Below are 18,454 nucleotides of genomic sequence, written 5' to 3'. Positions count from 1 at the left end.
ATAGAGCTAGTCAAAATAACAATGATTTGCTATTTCAGCAGGCGTAGAGGCAAGTGGCAGTGTGGCATATTCGAAGTGTAATACATTAATGCAAGTTTTATGTGAGTATTTTTATACTGTATTGTATTTTGGCCGCAAGTGCTGGTCATGCATTATTTAAACATGCTGCATTCTTTGCATATTTTCCCAATAAACTTTCACACACATGTCACACTGAGTTTCATTCATTCCTATACATGAGAATCATTCATACAAGTTGCACAAGTACAATAGTTTAATGGGAGACCAGTGTTGAAGACAACATTGCCAATGTGATTTACAAGATGATGCCAATGAGAAATTTTGTGCTGTGGCACATTACCCCAATGGTAAACTGCAGTGTCATCTAATTGAGCTTTTTAGTACAAATTCCTTTTAGGCCTCATTAATTTCGAAACTGGTTGCCCATTGACACCCATTGAAATGCCTCTGTTTCTCAATACAATATTTGTTCCAAATCATCTATTAAGAAGTGGACTTTCTGGTGGACATTCAATTAGATTTTCATGTGTGATTTCCAGCCTAGTCCAATGAGATTTTCATAATGTTTTCAGTGGGATCATTTCCAGCAGGGTTGGTCGTGCGCGCATGCGTTGGAAGCTTACATGTTTGTGTTTGCGGTGTGCCTCGGCTACTTCTCGTCTGATAGATGAACGATGAAAGATGAAAGTAACTGGAAAAGGTTAGCCAGCTGTAGGACTCGAACCCATATCTTCTGGATGGGCCGGTCCAGCGCTCTAGCAATTGAGCTATGCTAACACGCCTTCTCAGCGGCCTCCAGGGTGCGTCATCTGAAGGGACAAACCAGCCACTCTCTCTCACTCATCCTCCTTTGACTCTTACATTTTTGCTCACTCATACACACATTCATACGACAGGATCGACGCAGGCGGCAACTGTTGAACATGAAAGAACTGATGTTCTAAGGCTGGAACAACATAGAAGGGACAAATAACATATAAAGCCTCAATTTGCCTAAGAAATTAACGATGAAAGATGAAAGCAACTGAAAAGGTTGGCCAGCTGTAGGACTCGAACCCACATCTTCTGGATTGCCGGTCCAGGGCTCTACCAGTTGAGCTAATTGACTGCTACCAATTGACTTTCATCTTTCACCGTTAATTTCTTAGGGAAATTGAGGCTTTGTATGTATTTGTCCCCTTCTATGTTGTTCAAGGCTCAGAACATCAGTTCTTTCGTGTTCAACCCAGGCTGTCGAGCCGAAACGTTTTTTCGTTCCGTTTTTTGTTCCGGTTCTATCATAACGGTCCGGTACCGGTTCTGCTCCGGAGCAAAAAATAATGGTTCATACCGGTTTTAACCGGTTCCGCTTCTGGTGGACATATTCATTCCCAGAAAAAAAATCAATGCTGCAAAATGTAAACTCGTTTATATGCATATATGGTATTCAATATTAATAGGCAGCTGTGAATTGGTAGCTCCTGGTTCCTGTAAGTGACTGTCTGTACAAATAGGCTTTCTCCTTTCTTGAAACGCATGATACAGACGGACTTGTTTGTTGTGATGTCATACGTAAAGTACTTTCTTGTTGAATTGGTGCGATCGCGTCCCATCCGAATGCGTGTTGCTGCTTCCTCGCCAGCAAGCACTACTGCACGAGTACGAGGCAAATCGAGGAACACCTTCACTCACAAACGCGATCGACGGCTCAAATTTCTTTTCTTCGTGTCCTGTCCACAAAAGAGGCGCCACTTCGCACGCGCTTGCCTCGCGGATATGTACATGTATTCAACTTCGCTGCTCTCAAACAAGGGACACGTTGCGCCAGATTACCGATAGTGAAGCCGTTTCGCAGCGCCCTTGGGTCGCACATTGGTAGAGAGTCACAACCAGTCACATGTACGTCTAAATCCATGTGCGCGAACGATAAAACGTCACAAAAGGGAGCCTAAAGGTCATAGTATACCGACACACATTGCACCGTAACCGTAACCCTCGTAAAGTATCCATGACATGACTTCAGAACACACGACGACAGTTTCATTCGCCCTACTCGTACTCTAAACCGGCGAAGTTTTTGCTTTCGACCGAAAACCGTTAAATACGATGAAAGATGAAAGTCACTGAAAAGGTTAGCCAGCTGTAGGACTCGAACCTACACCTTCTGGATTGCCGGTCCAGGGCCTCTACCAATTGAGCTAAGCTAACACGCCTTCCTCAGCGACTTCCAGGGTGCGTCATCTGAAGGGACAAACCAGCCGCTCTCTCTCACTCATCCTTCTTTCACTCTTACATTTTTGCTCACTCATACACACATTCATACGACGGGATCGACGCAGGCGCAACTGTTGAACATGAAAGAACTGATGTTCTGAGGCTGGAACAACAAGGAGGGACAAATACATACAAAGCCTCAAATTTGCCTAAGAAATTAACGATGAAAGATGAAAGTCACTGAAAAGGTTAGCCAGCTGTAGGACTCGAACCTACACCCTCTGGATTGCCGGTCCAGGGCTCTACCAATTGAGCTAAGATAACACGCCTTCTCAGCGACTTCCAGGGTGCGTCATCTGAAGGGACAAACCAGCCGCTCTCTCTCACTCATCCTCCTTTCACTCTTACATTTTTGCTCACTCATACACACATTCATACGACGGGATCGACGCAGGCGGCAACTGTTGAACATGAAAGAACTGATGTTCTGAGGCTGGAACAACAAGGAGGGACAAATACATACAAAGCCTCAAATTTGCATAAGAAATTAACGATGAAAGATGGAGTCCTACAGCTGGCTAACCTTTTCAGTGACTTTCATCTTTCATCGTTAATTTCTTAGGCAAATTTGAGGCTTTGTATGTATTTGTCCCTCCTTGTTGTTCCAGCCTCAGAACATCAGTTCTTTCATGTTCAACAGTTGCCGCCTGCGTCGATCCCGTCGTATGAATGTGTGTATGAGTGAGCAAAAATGTAAGAGTGAAAGGAGGATGAGTGAGAGAGAGCGGCTGGTTTGTCCCTTCAGATGACGCACCCTGGAAGTCGCTGAGAAGGCGTGTTAGCTTAGCTCAATTGGTAGAGCCCTGGACCGGCAATCCAGAAGGTGTAGGTTCGAGTCCTACAGCTGGCTAACCTTTTCAGTGACTTTCATTTTTCATCGTTAATTTCTTCGGCAAATTTGAGGCATTGTATGTATTTGTCCCTCCTTGTTGTTCCAGCCTCAGAACATCAGTTCTTTCATGTTCAACAGTTGCCGCCTGCGTCGATCCCGTCGTATGAATGTGTGTATGAGTGAGCAAAAATGTAAGAGTGAAAGGAGGATGAGTGAGAGAGAGCGGCTGGTTTGTCCCTTCAGATGACGCACCCTGGAAGTCGCTGAGAAGGCGTGTTAGCTTAGCTCAATTGGTAGAGCCCTGGACCGGCAATCCAGAAGGTGTAGGTTCGAGTCCTACGGCTGGCTAACCTTTTCAGTGACTTTCATCTTTCATCGTTAATTTCTTAGGCAAATTTGAGGCTTTGTATGTATTTGTCCCTCCTTGTTGTTCCAGCCTCAGAACATCAGTTCTTTCATGTTCAACAGTTGCCGCCTGCGTCGATCCCGTCGTATGAATGTGTGTATGAGTGAGCAAAAATGTAAGAGTGAAAGGAGGATGAGTGAGAGAGAGCGGCTGGTTTGTCCCTTCAGATGACGCACCCTGGAAGTCGCTGAGAAGGCGTGTTAGCTTAGCTCAATTGGTAGAGCCCTGGACCGGCAATCCAGAAGGTGTAGGTTCGAGTCCTACAGCTGGCTAACCTTTTCAGTGACTTTCATTTTTCATCGTTAATTTCTTAGGCAAATTTGAGGCATTGTATGTATTTGCCCCTCCTTGTTGTTCCAGCCTCAGAACATCAGTTCTTTCATGTTCAACAGTTGCCGCCTGTGTCGATCCCGTCGTATGAATGTGTGTATGAGTGAGCAAAAATGTAAGAGTGAAAGGAGGATGAGTGAGAGAGAGCGGCTGGTTTGTCCCTTCAGATGACGCACCCTGGAAGTCGCTGAGAAGGCGTGTTAGCTTAGCTCAATTGATAGAGCCCTGGACCGGCAATCCAGAAGGTGTAGGTTCGAGTCCTACAGCTGGCTAACCTTTTCAGTGACTTTCATCTTTCATCGTTAATTTCTTAGGCAAATTTGAGGCTTTGTATGTATTTGTCCCTCCTTGTTGTTCCAGCCTCAGAACATCAGTTCTTTCACCGTTAAATACATTTTTCTGTTTCCTCCCTGAGCGAAAAAAAACGTATACGGTTTCGATTCCGTTCCGGTTTGCACCAAAATAGCGTTTTTTTTTTTTTCGGTCTTCGGTTCCGGTTTTCGATTCGCTCCGACACCCTGGTTCAACCAGTTGCCGTCTGCGTCGATCCAGTCGTATGAATGTGTGTATGAGTGAGCAAAAAATGTAACAGTGAAAGGAGGATGAGTGAGAGAGAGTGGCTGGTTTGTCCCTTCAGATGACGCACCCTGGTGGGTTGTTGAAAGCCAGCTTGTATCATTTCAATCCGCTACCGCCATGTCACTGAGTGAGTTTCTTCGGATTTTGGAATGGTATCTCAGTTCTACCACTGTTTCTTATAGTGAATCTCTCTTTGTACAATTTGATGAGGTTTGTATTGGTTCATCTGTAGCTCCGATTTTGTCTCAAATCTGCCTCAATGTTCTTGATAGTGCTGTACACCAATTCTTGAGTTCTGTGGGCTCTGTTCCTTGTCTTGTTACGCGTTATGTAGGTGACATCTTAGCTATTTCAACGGATGCCGCTCATGTCTTTCAAGCTCTGCAGGCAATGAGGTCCTCACCCCCTGATCTACTTTTCTCTGTTGAACGTGTAGTTGATGGTAGACTTCAGTGTCTTGATCTTTCTCTGAGGTTGTGTCACCTACTCTGGGCGTGTAGTAAATCTGGGGGCAAGCCGTTACTTCCCGTAAACAGCTCTCATTCCAAATTCATAAAGCCAAGCATTGTGGCCTCACTCGTCCGGCCTGCGTTAAATAAGTCTTGCTGCCATTTTGTTTCTGACAGTCTTCGCCATCAGGTTTGCCGCTTAACAAAAGCGGGACTTGGTCCTGCTTTGTTCCACTCGAAGTTACTACAGTGTTTCCTGGGCATAGGTCGTGTAAAACCTTGTCGTTCTGAGCAGCCTTCTGCACGAATTTGCATTGCATATTTTCATGCTATGTCTCATAACATTCTAGCCGCTGCAAAGAAGTTCGATGTTCAAGTTGTTTTTCCAAATGTTGCGCGTTTAAGCTCTCTAGTGTCCTTTCATCCTGATAAGTCAGTTTGCCGTACTTCACACAAGACCCAATTTGTTGAGTGAGCCGTATGCGTTGGGTATGTGGTTTTTGCTACGTAGAACAGTCTGGTAAATGCTTAAACATAGGCTCTTGGAGCATAACAGAAACGCCAGCAGCCTTTCAGGAACTTCTTAATTGGTCGAACACTTGAAAGATTGTCGCAATTGTTTCCTGCTTTTCCAAGAGACCAGTGTTTTGAAAAAGCTGTGTGACCCGTTTGGGCGTCTCTTAGCTGAGTACAAAGGAATTAAGTCACTTTCCTTTCCACCCATCAGGAGGTTATTGGGAGTGTAGGCTGTCATTAAATCGGTTGCTGTGTTTGAGAAGGTGTCGTGTTGTCTTTTTTCTGTTCCGTGTCTCAGGTTTTATCATCGTTTTACATATACCAACTCGCCTGCACCCTTGCACTTCTACCATTGAAGGGCCAACACATCGAGAAAAAAAATCATTTCGGTACTGATAATCGGCCGTGGCGTACACCGACGCTAGGCGATAGACATGTACTTGAAGCGTGACGTCCACAGTGATAGTTCTACCCTGAACGCGAAATGAGCGTCACTCCACGCTGCCCCTGAAGCGACTCGTAAGCAGAATTGCAACTCCGCAAGAACGGGTCGTTCGAAAGCTGAAGAAACCCTTCGTGGCGGGATTAGTCTTGAAACGCCCTAGCTTCTTGCAGAGTACTGAAGTGTGTTTCCTGCAGAAAAGACGACGTTCACTTGTGACGCTTCAGGGAGAGACCCTATCATCCTCCGTTTTTGGTGCTGACGAAGTCCTCTGACATTAAGATATATTATCTTCATAATTTAGACTTCGGAATGGGGCTACATCAACGATGCCTAGGTGTCTGCCTTGGGCTTCTTTCGCTCGAGAGGCTGAGCCCTCAGTCTCTCCAAAGAAGCAAGTTGCCCTGGCAGCTGGTGACACGCAGAAAGTGACTGGACGTTGTTGGAACTGCCAGACGAGTGTGACCTCTTGATTTGTTGACACACGCGCTATGTTTTGGGGCGAGCACCTGCATTTGTTGAAGGGGTGTCTTCGTCGGATCCTCTTTCTTGCACAGCACGGGGTCCTTTACGGTTATCCTGCTGTGACTCATGTTGCTCGTTGCTGCATTCAGCCAGGCGTGTGGCTGCCTCATCTTCGATGCTTTCACAGGCACCGTAAGTCGGCACATTTGCTGTCGCCTCTGGTCCTGCAATGGCATTGACCCTAACTGAAGTCGCCAACGTTGTGGGGTTTCTGAGTACTGAGCATCAGTTTCCCGAGGTTGGTCCTCCAATTCATTCGCCACGCTCAAGGCAGTTTTCATGGAATCTTCGGCTGATGCTCCCAAAACTTCCTGCAGAGCTCCTTCGAAAGCCTCCTGCTCGTTCTTCCTGGCTTCATCTCTGGTAGTGGGGTTTGCTGGTGAGCGACGCTAGCGTACGTGCTGAGATGAGTGTAGCAGTCGGCCGCAAAGTGCCGCAAGAGGCCACAGCGACGGCATTGCTTTTTCATTCCGGAGTACAAGCATAATGTCTGAAATTCGCGAACGAACGCGAAGTTGGGTATTTCCTTTTGCACTTCAATCAGAGCCGTAAAATTTCCAGTTTCAACAGCGGGATAGTCCTGATTCCACTCACGACGTACATTGAGCACTCTCCCATAAAGGGAAAATATCTGGAAACGTCGTCATCCGGGAGGTCCGTGGGTAGGTTCAGCAGAGTAACCACCTCTGGCTTCGAAGCCAATGAAACAAGAAGGTAAGTCGTGCCTGCCAGGGTCCCCCATAGTATTTTGACGGCACCCATGGTGTGAACCGTCACGAAGAACCGCCCATATCCAGCAGGGCACACCGAGCGCAGATTCTTCAGAGTGACTGCAGCTGCCACGGCATCCAGCACATGTTTCGCCCTAACACTCTCCGACGCGTGAACACAGAAGGTGAGGTGTTGCCGCAGTGCTGTCGCCAAATCCCTAGGGTACCCACGGATACCCACCTCGGGGCTTGGGATGTACAAGCCCACTACAAACTCAAAAATTACCGAAGATACAACGGGAGCAAACAACAACACGTTCGTTCAGATCCGTTTAGTAAAAGGCGAAATAAGAAAATTTATTCTACAAGATGAGCATGGTATATACAGCGAGCATACATGAACTATATACACTGTTACAAGAAACTGTAGAAAAATAACATGAGTCTCATTGGGAACTGTACCAAACTATAACAAACCCCAATAGACAGAAGTAGCCCAACAGTGAGCTTTTTTTTAAAAAAACAATTTAACACAAGAACTAGAGGCATTAACAAAGCGTATTTTACATTTCTGTTAGTTGTGCTTGAAGAAAATCAGACCTTTCTTAACTACGACAACATCTTCAGCCTGTCACATATAAGAAAAAGCCTCTGGTTCTATATAATGCAATTCTTCAAATAAAGTTGCGTACTGCGTAGGAACGTTGTGTACCACAGCACGATGTTTTGCGACTTCTCCACGGATTAGAAGGCACCGCCTGTGCTTTACGAGCGCCCTGTTGCACGTTCCTTTGCGCGCCCGCCATGGAAGGTGAAATTCGAAAAAGATCGCTAGTCTGCAGAGGCGGCTGGTTGGGTGTCCGCGGTGCAACGCGCAGCGCCTCCCACTGTAAGGGCATCTTAGGGCAGGGTGGCATCAAGGGCAGGGTGTCTTAAGCTGTACCACATCCCTAGCTGAATAAAAGTGTGTCTCTTGTCATAACAATATATCAGCAGCCAAACCCCAACCAAAAGCAACGACATCTGCCTGCTTCGTCGCACACCTTAATTCGTTAGTGTTTAAAGTGGCAATTATAACACGCATGTTGAGAAGTAGGGATATTACCACGCATAACGTAAAGACAATTTTCATGGTTCGCCAAAAAAACAGACACGCAGCTACGCACTGTCAGTCTCCTCGGAACCAAATAGCTCGCGGATGAGAGTCGGATGTTTCCTCCGCCTTTTCTTCGGATGAGATCCCCCGGCTGCTGCCTTCACACCACATCGCTGCCATGATGGGCCGCCTTCCATTGGCTGGTTCTTCACAGTAGTCGGCTCCGCACTCTCATCGCAATCAGACGCACATTTAACACCCGTGGGATCGTTTGCCACAACGGGACTGGCAATTGGCACATGCACGTCAACAAGAGAAGTCACGGATGGCACTGACGAAGCACAGACAGAGGTGTGCGTTAAAGGTGTCGGTGGTCATGGTAGCAAGCCTGTCAGAGACTCAACTACGTGTAAGAGATTCAACTACACCTCCTCTCGGCTCGTCGTCTGTTACCCAGAGGATCATCGTCATGAATCGCCACCACCTGATCCAGCGTAATCGAAGGACTGTCATTACTCCGTTGCGCCGGGGGCAGCTGCGGGAACTCCACGCTGGCTACGGCCGCATAAGACACACGCGCGGGGCAAGGTCCTTGGGTATGCCTCGTGCGGCACCGACGACAACGCGAGCCGCATTCATCCGTAGTGTGACCAAAGGTGGAGCAACGCTCGCAGAAGGGCATTTTGCAGGCAGACCTGAAGTGTCCCTCCTTTTTGCATCCGCTACAGACACGCTTAACGCCCGGGTAATCGCACTGAATGAGAGAATCTAAAATTCACATGAACTTAGGCAACGGTGTCTTTCACCCATTTCCATGAGGACCTTCTTAGTACCAGTCCTTAATGTTCCACGTCCTTTGCGATCGTTGAACCAGTCATGTCATCCATCAAATTGTTATCCCTCCTCTACATGGGGACCACCTTCAGCACCACATTGACAGAGCGAGGACCGCAGAGCTCGATGGAGGAGAACTGCTCGGCGACCGTCAGGCCCAATTCGAGGACACGTCCCAGGGCGGACCGCGTTGCAAGACAGACCAAGATTGCAAGATTACATCGACGACATCATCCATCTTGGCGAAGTCCGGTACACGTTCGCCGTAACACAATTCCCGGAGGGGTGAGTTGTTGTTCATCCTCGCCAGGATACAAGGCAGTATTTTTTATATCGTTTTTTTTTTTCTCGCTCTCCACGTACGTGGGTTCCACGATATCCGGGTAGGCGATTATGTTGTGAAAGGCAGGTTCCAGGAGCACCTCGACGGAGGTTGTGGCATCCTCCTCCTCTCCCGTGAACACGCTACCCGATTCGAAGCCCAAAAACACGGCAAGCTACTCGGAAAGTCTTAAGGTGGTGGTGCCCTCGGAAAGCAGAATTTTGCATTTCTGTTCGGTGCGGTCGGGGCTTAAGCGCGCGCTTTCGCCAACGCGTTCGACTATCGCTGCCAGGAGTGCTTGGTGTGTAGCATAATAGCCGGGAGGCAGATGTACTTGCAACGATCAAAGGATTTTCGTCTTAATCGTGAAAGAAATTTGACGCGCTACGGTGAGAGAACAGTTTCTTCCTGTCTCTGGACGGGCGTGAACCGCAGCAGCTTTAAAAAGGGTTCTTCTAGAACGTGCAACTCTTTCGGCATTTTCAGAGACGTTATCCCCGAATTATAGCGAGGCGTCCTGGTTTGGTGTGTTACATAGGGACGTGGTTTCTAAATTCGAAGTGACGTCGCTGAAAGCAGCGGAAACGGCGTGCTCGAATAAGACGGAGGTGGCTTCGCGTTCGCTGATTTTGGGAGGCTTCACCGCACGACCTGCTTCGCGCGATGTGAGCGTCGCGTCGAGCGCCTGAGCGAGCCGAGAATCCACTTCTAGGGCTTTCACGTCTTAGGCTAAGACGAAGTCGTATCACGATTTATTGTACGCGAAAGTAACGTTGAATTCCGAAAGGGCTTTTCTTAAATCCCTCTCAACATCCGAGGTGACGCGAAAAGCTATCCCGGTCTCATCCGTGTCCTCTAAAGAAACCTCGATTTTCGCGTCTTGCTTTTTGTATCCGATATTTAAAAAAATCGTTGCGTATGCTGAGATCCATCTGTACCGACTTTATAGCGATTCGAGAACTGAAGCGGTCTATCGAGAGCTACCGCCAAGGCATTGAGTGTATTGAATGGAAACTTATCCATGCTGGCGTTCAAGAGGAGGTGGACGTAGATATCTGACGTCATTTCCCAATCGTAACCACGTCGCTGCTCGGAACACCACTGTCGTGTTCTTTGTCGTAATCGAACCAGCGAACAAAGGACAAGCTCTGACCGTTCACCTTCTTCTTTCTCAGCACTTTCGTTACTGGCCAAGGCTGGTTGGCGTCTCGCGTTATGAGGAATACTTCTTCTAGGTAGAATGATCCGTCCACTTACTCACCCTGGCAATCTTCCAGATGCACGACGGCAGGGGACTTGTCTCTCAGACGGGAGACGGTGAAAATCTGAGGCGACCAACTCCCTTCCGAGCTCTTTTAAAAACATTTTCTATGCAGTAGGGCCCTCACTTTATCTCCGACTTGGAGGTTCTTTTTCACGGGCTTACCACTTATTTTATTGACAGTTCCAATTCTCTTTCGGGCGTGACTTCGGACGGGCTGATGCCCAACGCCCTGTGTTAGGTGGTGTTGTAGTCGCGCAGGATCTTGGGAAGCGCGGAAACGAAGTGGTATTTCCCGGTTACTCTAAAATAGAGGAATATTTTGTCACGTAAAGTCCTTATAACTAGTTCAGCCTGTAAATAGAAATGAGAGCAGGTATTAAAATTCGTACCCCCAACCGCAATCGTGGGAGTACGACCCGTATGCACCACACTCGTGTGAAGCTTTGATTACAGGATAGAAGGTGGAGTACATGAAGACCTTCTTTCGTGCCAGGTACTCCTTGACAGTCTTGTTGAAGAATTTCCCCCCTCTGTCACAAAAGATGCGCGTAGGAACGTCACATCCACGAAAAAGTCGCATCATAGCCCTTTTCATTTCGGCAGGACGTTTCGTCTTTAGAGGGAGTGTGCGCAGAAAGCGGAAGTGGGAATCAATCGCCGCGAGAACGTAGCGGTGGCTATCCTTGAACCTCTTGTATTTTGAAAAGTCGGCGAGATCCATTTGCCACATGTCGCTTATCTTGAGCGCGATGATGCGTCTCCTATTAAACTTTCTTCTAACCGGATGGTAGCGTGTAGGCGTCCAGCTTTCTGAGAATGGCGAGAGCCTTCTTTTTGTTGGACGCGCTTTTCTGTAGAGGTTCTCTTCCCCCAGACCACCCTCTGGTTTCTCATATCCCTCCATAAGTCGTCCACGGTATTGAGGCCTGCTGCTCAGGCTCGCGAGATTTTGAGCAGGGATTTTTTTTTTTTTTTTTAGCAGGGAGAGTTTGAGAGATTGACCAGGGAAATCAGGCGCAATAGTTTCAAAATTTTGGGGAACCAGGAAGGCTTCAGGGAAGCAGGGCACATGCTTGTTAACCAATGGGTTCCAGCCGATTGCGGTGCTGAAGGGAACGAAGAGGCCAACAGCGCCGCAGAAGCAGCTCTCTCATCTCGGACGCGTACTGCGCTGCTGAGAAGAGATCGTCGTTCCGTACTTCGACGCCTGGTGACTCCTCTGGCTTCCTGCCAATGGACCGCGGACATTCTTGCCCCAGCCATGCTTTGCAGAGTTGATCCAGCGCTCGCTTTCCGCATGCCTCGACATACCTCTCGTCAAGATGCCGCATTAATTCATTGGATGCGTCTAGATGTGGCTTTTACAGCAAGTGGAGTTACCGCTTGATGAAAGTTGACTCTCCCCAATGCAGTCATTGCTGTCTTGCAGAAGGTCCAGAGCATGTTCTTCGCCATTGCCCATACTACCAACCTTCTCGAACCGTGCACCCCGAATCCCTCAACGAGCTGGACTCCTGCATTCTCGATCTCACAAAATTGCTTGGTCCTTGGCCACATCGAGCCCACCGACGCTCTGCCCTCAGAGCTCTCTTCAGAGTAGAGTATCGCCCCCCGGCGATGAAACGCCCTGTCCATCATCTCCTAAGAAAGTTGGTGTTCTTATTGCTGTTCGCTTGAGCCTGAGGAGAGCCATCAAATGCATTCCATCAGATGCTGGTTTCGTGCAAAACAACATTTCTGAATCGTCAAATGAATGCGTAGAATCAGCGTCAATTTATTCCTTGGTAACGAATGACTTACCTGTTGAAATTTAGGCCCTGCAGTTTTACACGTACGGTTGGTGCATCTGTAATTGCAACAAGCTGACATGATCGCTGTGGTGACTGTTTCGGGTACAGTAAGATGGCAGCCGGTGGCCCTGCACCCGTGCTCCCTGCTTTTTACAATAGAGATCAGTGGCTGGTACGCATCTTGCCGTCGGTAAGACTTTTAAAACGAGGCAACATGACTGAAATACAGAAGGCAAGAAATGCAAGGACGTTTATGTCAAGATGTATTATTTACGTGGCAAGATGTATTATTTGCGGTTACATACCTCTAGCGGCTCATAAAATGAAATTTATTTTCGAGAAACTTATAAGAGGAGTTACTTTGCAGCGTAAAATCAGAGTAGTCGGTATAAAAATTTTGTCACGAAATTTCCGCTTCACAGTGCTTGTTTACGTGGCCATCTTGTGTGGTATTTACGTGACATGGCGAACCCAGTAATAAAAAGCAAATTGATACGACACGCGCAACTGTGATCGACAGGTCGAGCGTCTTTTTGGGCCCCCTTCCAATGGCCAGACTACATTTCAATGAACGACTCTGTTCCCTGGGAGACCGTGTTGGAATAATTCCGTCACGCGTGAAGGTGCCGATAGGGGAGCGCTCTGGGATTTCAGACAGCCGTGCCCCATACAGTAGAGAAAAGCCTGTCAAAACGTATTGCTATTCGAGAAAAACAAAGCATTCATGACACAAAGCTTATCATACATAATCAAAAGCCCTCACACGGAGACCACTTTTCCTGACATGTGTTTATATTACACATTTATATTTCCCCTATTTTCGTTTGCCGCAATAACCTTGTGGAAGGAACAGAAGAGGGCAGATGAATCAGTGCAATATGCAATGTTGCTTTTGCGAAATTTTTGCCGCATACCTTTAGCAAAAAGCAGGATCAAACAACGTGGATCTGCCGCGCAGACCGTTCAACAGCGCTTTGCAAGGGTTGCTTTTACGCGATTCTGCTACTGTTATCTTTGCAATAGATCGTACAAAGAAAATATTAATATGGTAGTGATTCCATATGTGGGAAACCTACAGCCAATGTTTTTTCTACGTCTAATTTACAATAGTGTGTTGACTAGGTCTACCTGTAACCAATTCCTTTTCTCGTCCAGTCCTCAGCTCTGGATTTTTTCGAGCATGAAGCAAGGACTCCTATGGCTTTCGTATACCTTTTGTATAGGTTATATAGGTATAAAGGTTTGTATAGCTTTTTATAGGTATTAGTTTTGGTGCAGTTTTAGTTATAGCTAGCTTCGTTTAGAATATGCGCTCTCTTATTGTTTCATGTGTGGCAGCACACTCATCGGGAAGTAGAACGCAGCTGGCACGTAGGCGTGTAGGGAATGAGGACGACGACCGCTCGCTCATAGATATAAACCTGGCTGTTAGCATACTTTGAAGCAGAAAGGGTTTCAGTATCTATTCAGTATCTACAAGGTAATTCTACGCAGTGCAGTATATATATATATATATATATATATATTTATATAGCAAAATGGCAGCTACCATGAAAGTCATAGCAGTTGCTGTAGCTAGCGTGTTTGTCTGCGTCACTGCACAACTGAACGATTCAAAGGAGGAAGCAAAGCGGCCTGACCTAGGAAAGTATCAGAACTTCGAAAGAGTAAGTGACTGAGCAGTCTCTCGCCAATCCGAACATTGCCGACGGCCCTGTGTTAGTGAAGCAGTTTCACCTGATGATATTTAGTATAATTAATAACATTAGCGCGAAGAAACCACCTTATTACGTGTGAGTAGCAAGCCATTCATACGACTGCCGTGCATACGTGCCTGCATGTCTTTGGACGAATGTCACATGAGACTTCCCAATCGGCTAGTGCTGCACAATATTGCGAAAGGCAATACACGTCAACTCAAACGAATTTAAGATCCACAAGTTTATCATGCACGTTGTAGAGCCATCGACCTGCACAAGCGTCTTCTATTTTGATATTTATAATTTAGACTTCGAAGTATATGGGCGGTAATGCTTTGAAAGTTTGAACGACTCCAGAGACGAAATTTTTCGGTTTCAAAACATTACGCTGTACTATGCCGCAAAGGGTGCAACAGAGGTATCGTTGACACAAGTGTTATTAAGCTAAGAAAACGAAGGCACGATGTCATGCACGCTGCAACCGTCAGTCACGACAAGTCGCACGGGATGCTCAGATGGAGCAGTGCTATCTCGTCCCCTGGAAAATACCCTATCCATCTGAACTTGTGCTAACCAGCGGCAAATACCCACTGATAAGTCCATTCAGTTCTGCTTTTCAAGCAAGTATCTGATAATTACATTCACTAAGACAACTTCAAACGGCGAGTGAAACGCGACGCGCCACTTTCCATGAATTCCAAGAGCTCTGGAAAACGGTGGTAACGCCAGGTTTGAACCAGCGGTTTCTATTTTCGCCCAGATATGCTACCGCTTCACGTCAACAGCAGGACCTTCTCGTCAGTTAGATCGCCTCAAGTACAAACACTTTGGTTGCACGTACAGTATGCTTTTATAAGTGCTCTACGTCGCCATACCAGCACTGGACAGCCGATTCGGCTTTATTGGGCTGTGGTGGCTGCCGACGACGAAGCCGGTCAGCTGACACCACGCACAGAGCGCGCCCTAAACGTGCCGGGCTTGCTGGTCGGACACGTCGGTCTTTACTTCTCCCTGGGATAACTGACCATACCGGTGACTCGAACAATGGAACCCGCTGCGCCTCCTACAAGGATAGACAAGGGTAGGGGGCACCGCAACGACCCAGCCTTTCGCCCAAGCGTAGGACACATAGCAGTACGGCTTGCACACTTCTGGATCGCCAACCCTAACGTTTGGTTCTCACAAATGAAATGCAAATTCCACCTGGCGGGTATCACTTCGCAAGCTACGAGGTACTCTCATGTCATCTCGGTGCTACCCCCAGACATCGCTACAGAAGTCGCCGATATCCTCTGAGACAACCCCTGCTACGCCGTACGATACGCTGAATGCGGAAATCGTCGAAGGAACTACCGCCTCAGAACGCAAGCGTCGTCGGCAACTGCTGTCCGCAGAGGACCTTGGGGGTTCGACGGCTGTCCAAATTCTACCGTGACAGGCAGAACCCTCTCGCCGTGCGCGCCGCCAGCTTCGATGAGCCCTTGTTGAAGGATTTCCTCTTGCAGCGACTCCCACCAGCTGTGCAGATACTGCTGGCAACACTCACCACCCTTCCCATCGCGCAACATGCTGAGCATACTGATAAGATCAGGGAAATGGCAGTTCCGACTATATCCACCGTCCAGCGGTCAGGAAGTGATACGCCGTCCACCGGTCGTGCCCCATGCCCAATGCCGCCTGCACCAGCCGAAGACTACCAAGGCGGCCGTCGTGTTGCCCTTGAGGAGCTGCAGGACGACGTGCGGGATATAACGTCCCTTCTGGGTCCGTTTTGCCACGTGTGCAGCCCAACGCAAATGGCCGCAGCGTCGCCGACGTCAGTCAAGATCTCCTGGCGAAACCCGCCGTTCCTCGCCGACGCCGGAACAGAACCCGACGGAGTTATGTTGGTCTAGCAATTCGGCACAAGAGCTAAAAGATGTCAATCACCTTGTCCCTGGCCGGGAAACCGTCGCACGTGTTGCTGACAGCGGCGTGCGCACCCCGTTGAACCGTCAGCAGCGGCAGTCCCCTTCTCTACGTCTCCAACAGAACATACCATCTACCTCCTCGCAGCGGCAAACGGCACCGGCATTCCTGTTTACGGTGAAGGTTCTGTGACTTTCACGCTTGGACTTTCGAACGCCGAACAGTAACGGAAACGCCTAGTTTTGAACACCAAGTTTTGAACGCCAACGGAAAGTCGGTGTTGAAAACTCGCAATTAAAACTGAAAATTGCAACTTGCAATTTTTTTATTTTATTCTGTAATACAATATTGCAAGACATACTCGGAGGTTGCTTTTCTTTTGTGTTTGGCCGTTATACATTTGGAAGTTCATCAATTATGAGGAATATTATTTTATTCTGTAATACAGTATTGCAAGACTAACTCGGAGAAGTCCACAGGCCAGTTCTCCAGTGGGTTTCAGCCCATTGTGATGTCGTGGGGAACGAGCAGGCCGACAATGACGCAGAAGCAGCACTCTCGTATCGGAAACGGACCAGCATTGTTCTGGTGAGAGGAGACCGCCGTTCAATTCTCCGACGCCTAGTGACACCACTGGCTTCCCGCCAATGGACAACCGACATTCTTCCCCCCTCTATGTTGAGCAGAGCTGATCCAACGCTTGTTTTCCGCATGCCACGAAACACCTCTCGTCAAGATGCTGCATTAATCCACCGAATGCGCCTCGATGTGGCCTTTACAGCTCAGTGGCGTTACCGCTTGAGACAACTTGACTCTCACCTGCTGCCACTGCGGTGTTCTTGTGGATCTGGAGCATATTCTTCTTCATTGCTCCCACTACCAACCTTCCCGAACCACACTCTCCGAGTCTCTTCGTCAGCTGGACTCTCGCCCCTTCTCCCTATCGAAATTGATTGGTCCCTGGCCTAATCCAGCCCAGCAACGCTCTGCTCTCAAAGCTCTTCTGACATTTCTGGACACCATCGGACTTCGATCGTTATTGTGAAGGGGTTCGTAATTTAATTCCCCACTTTCCCACCAGCAATGGGGTAGAGTATCGCCTGTGGCGATGAACCTCGATCCCCACTCTCCAAAGCCAAAATAAAGCTGTTGTTGTTGTTCCTTCTTTAAGGGAGCCTCTGGATTGCACCCAGCCAGTACGCGACGATGTGGATCACCACATTCAAACTGGTCCCCCGTACACTTTCGAGCCCGTCGGCTTGCGCCCGAAAAATTGAAGATCGCTCAAGCTGAGTTGCAACACATGCTTGACATTGGTATTGCGAGACCGTCTCAAAGTGAGTGGGTCTCGCCTTTATGATCCATAGAAAAACGGTTGATTGGAGACCTTGTGGGGACTACAGGGCACTCAGTGTGGTCACCAAGCCGGATCGATATTCATTACCCAATATTCAGGATCACCATGAATTTGGCCGGTGCTCGCCAATTCAGTAAGATAGACCTGGTGAAAGCGTACCAGCAGATTCCGATGGCTGCCGAAGACGTTCTCAAGACTGTCATCACGACGCCTTTTGGGCTGTCTGAATTTCTGAGGATACCCTTCGGCTTGAAGAATGCTGCGCAGGCGTTCGAAAGATTCGTCGGCTCTGTCTTGCGGGATTTGCCGTTTGCTCTTGCATACCCGGACGATGTCCTCGTGGCCAGTGAAACTGAGGAGCAGCACGCGCAACAACTCAGCCAGGAAAACGATTGTATTTTTTCCGTAGATTGAGAAGTTACCCGTCAAAAAGAACTCGTTACAAGTTAAGTTACCGTGTGCAAAATGTAACTAAGTTAAGAACGAAGTTCTTCAGCCTAAAATGTAACTCGCAGTTACTGAGTTACTTAAAAAAGAACGAGTTATTTCCAAGTTACTTCGGACACAAAATAGCATTACGCAGGTGCAGCGCGCGTGAGCAGTTGAGTTAGACCTTGAGTTGCGTGTGGAGTAGTGCAACACGCTTAGATCGTTTTCGTTTATGTCCAACAATAGACTTCTCCCTGTTTGTAAACAAATGACGTCATAGTGTTCGACAGCACCAAAATTTTGTAGAACTGAACTACGCTCGAAGCTAGAGGTGAACAAGGTCGCGCCCGAAAGCCACGGTCTTGAGGGGATTAAGATATGGTCGCTTAAAGGGACGCGACCCTCGGTCCAACTTTTCTTTCAGTGGGAGGCAGCGAACAAGTGCCCGTTCGTGGAACCCAGCCCTCTCCTTCCGATTTGTTCCGGTTTCAGTCCGTCTACCAATGTCATGATGACGCTTCTCTGGTAGAGTTCTATTCGAACGCTTTGCATCTTACTCCCTGTGGGCGCACAATGATTCAGCTTCATTTCAAACGCAGCGGTTCTAACTTGCTGAACAAAATACTGTCGTTGATTGAATATCACGTTTTATGGCAAAAAAATGCCACAAAGAAACCGGAGAGAAAGCAAG

The 18,454-nt window shown here is 47.9% G+C and overlaps 3 non-coding genes across 3 annotated transcripts; 2 read left to right on the top strand and 1 right to left on the bottom strand.

Moving 5' to 3' along the window:
• Nucleotides 1-2,465: 2,465 nt before the first annotated feature.
• Nucleotides 2,466-2,538, bottom strand: Trnaa-ggc (transfer RNA alanine (anticodon GGC)). The gene has a single exon. It is a non-coding gene; the product is annotated as a tRNA-Ala (tRNA).
• Nucleotides 2,539-3,051: 513 nt separating this feature from the next.
• Trnaa-ggc (transfer RNA alanine (anticodon GGC)) lies at nucleotides 3,052-3,124 on the top strand. Its single transcript has one exon. It is a non-coding gene; the product is annotated as a tRNA-Ala (tRNA).
• Nucleotides 3,125-3,711: 587 nt separating this feature from the next.
• On the top strand, nucleotides 3,712-3,784 carry Trnaa-ggc (transfer RNA alanine (anticodon GGC)). Its single transcript has one exon. It is a non-coding gene; the product is annotated as a tRNA-Ala (tRNA).
• The last annotated feature ends 14,670 nt before the right edge of the window (nucleotides 3,785-18,454 follow it).

This window comes from Ornithodoros turicata, chromosome 1 (assembly GCF_037126465.1).
Source record: "Ornithodoros turicata isolate Travis chromosome 1, ASM3712646v1, whole genome shotgun sequence".
Classification (NCBI taxonomy): Eukaryota; Metazoa; Arthropoda; class Arachnida; order Ixodida; family Argasidae; genus Ornithodoros; species Ornithodoros turicata.
This window is presented reverse-complemented; position numbering and strand designations above follow the sequence as displayed.